Below are 2230 nucleotides of genomic sequence, written 5' to 3' on the forward strand. Positions count from 1 at the left end.
GGGAAAGAGGCTGGAGGGTGTTAGCTCTGGCGTTGTCCACAAGAGGGCGTGGCACTGAATCTGGCACTGCCATACAGTGTTAAACAGGGAGCCTGTTCATGAAAAAGGGAGAGAGAGGGGGAGAGGAGTGTGAGGAGTTATAGGTTCAGTGTAATTTACATGTCAACCATATCTCATAGCAACAGCCTCCTGCTCTGACACTCATTCCTAAATCCACCCATTCTACTCAGAACTGAATAAAGTTTTCAGTCCTGTCGGAGGAGAAACTTTTACTGGACACACTGCTCATGTTCGGGGTTTCCAGATTTTGTAAAAGAGAAAAATTGTATTGAGATTTCTTACAAAATTCTGAAGTTAAAATGAAATATGATGTTTAGCCTTGAACTTAATAATGTTGCATTGTCCTTGTAAGGTATTTTGAGAACATAAAAAGACAGAACAAAAAGTAACTTTGACCCTACTGGTCCAGTGTCTTCAAAGACCTGAACTCCATGTTGTAAACAGACAGATTTCCTCTTTAATTCTCAGATAACTGTCACCAAGACTGTAACCAGACCAGAACCATCTGGGTCTGTGTTCTCTCCAACACACACTTTGTCTCATTCAAACATATATTAAACATAAACAGACTCACATACACACACACACATATATGTGCGGGCCAAACCAGGGTTCTGCACTCCCTCTGTCCCTTTGCGTTTTAGTTTCAAATGCTCAGCGAATACCCATGTGGTGGGATCGGGTTACACAAGGGTTTAAAATATCCCAAATAAAGGCGAGGGGAAAACTGAGACGGAGAAAAAGGGCCTGTTTCCTGGGGTGAAATCCTCCAGTTGGCTGCTGATTCTGTCAGAGAGGGAGTTGTCTTTTTTTTCTCCACATATGAGAGTTTTAGTAGCAGAGACAATAGACCAGGACAGAAATGTTCTGCTCCGAGGTCGGCCCAGCAGAGCGGTGTCCGGCTAAAGTCGTTCACATGCGGCTCTCAGCTCTTATTACACACAACACCGGGCCATAAACTCGTCTGCACGCCACAAGCGGCTCGCTGTGATTTCATATGTATTCGGTTGCTAAGGGGACACAGGAAAACACAGCAAAATGACAAAGAGTCAACTAGAAGCTCGTTAAGTGAAAGCTTATCTGGTAACACTGGCTGCAGGAGGACGGTTTATGTTGATGTCTCTCAACAAGGCTGGATCTCATCATGTGAAGACACCAGAGAGCCGACCGCTTCGGCTGTGATACTGAACAGTAGAATTAAGTGTCAAACAAAGGCACTGTACTTCAACAACAGTCGCTAATACGACGATGTCTGTGACACTCAGCTTCAGATCGATTTCTACAATTATTTCCTACTTAAAACGACTGATGCGACTGTTGGTGTGACTGAAAACACTGAAGTAAGAAAAAAAGACTCAAGTTGTTAGGACAATCTGTTTCTCCTTCCTGCTCCGTCTGCTGCTGCTGGGTGGAGTTGGTCAGTGTCATCACACTGACCTGTGTCTGTCATTAGTCTCACTGGTGTCACCTGGTGCCCTAGGTTTATATACACACCTCCCTCTCTCTCTTACTCTGTCTTTTTGGGATCATTTTTCATTGTTGGAAAAGTCCAGGTCCATGTTAATAAACCTGCTGCACCTGAACAGTCTCCCTGTGCTGCATTTAAGGCCCTGCCTGTGTCTTGTTATGTCTGCACACATCAAACTAAACAAGAATATTTACCAAACAACTACAATGTTACCAAAACTAATACCAAGGCCAGTGTTAACTAAACAATGAGCAAAAAGTTGGCAGATGCAGCTACAAGTTATCAAAACCATGGGAAACTATCAGAAAAGCTAAATGTTAGCAAGACATTTGCTAAAGGAGAAAATAGTTAGCCTGAAAATAGTTAGCCTGAAAATTTAGGCTAACAAAAATAAAAAAATAACAGGATGAACTGTGTTGGTCCTGGAGCCTGACTTTGGACACACATGGTTTATGTTCTCCTTTCTCAGCGACAGGTCACTGTTTTTGAACACAATCATTAAGGTGACCGCTGGCCTTTGCAGGCCTGAGCAGAATATGAAGAGCAGAGCCTGTCAGGTGAAAGAGGAGCTGTGGCTGAACTCTCAGCAGATCACATTCACTGCACAAAGTAAAATGGTAACATGACCTCAGTATGGCATGACACCAACAGGGCTGGGATGAAGGGTGGCGTTACTGCAAGCAGTGAGAACTGTTATATCAA

The 2230-nt window shown here is 43.5% G+C and overlaps 1 protein-coding gene across 2 annotated transcripts in view; it reads right to left on the minus strand.

Annotated features, from left to right (window-relative positions):
* LOC103380938 (sine oculis-binding protein homolog) overlaps nt 1-2230 on the minus strand; it is a 13974-nt gene that overhangs the window by 239 nt on the left and 11505 nt on the right. For both annotated transcript variants that reach the window (XM_008313085.3, XM_008313084.3), the window contains exon 7: nt 5-92. The gene's annotated coding sequence lies outside the window, so the exon portion shown is untranslated. The remainder of the gene's footprint in view (nt 1-4; nt 93-2230) is intronic.

Source organism: Cynoglossus semilaevis, chromosome 7, assembly GCF_000523025.1.
Source record: "Cynoglossus semilaevis isolate Cse_v1.0 chromosome 7, Cse_v1.0, whole genome shotgun sequence".
Taxonomy (NCBI): Eukaryota; Metazoa; Chordata; class Actinopteri; order Pleuronectiformes; family Cynoglossidae; genus Cynoglossus; species Cynoglossus semilaevis.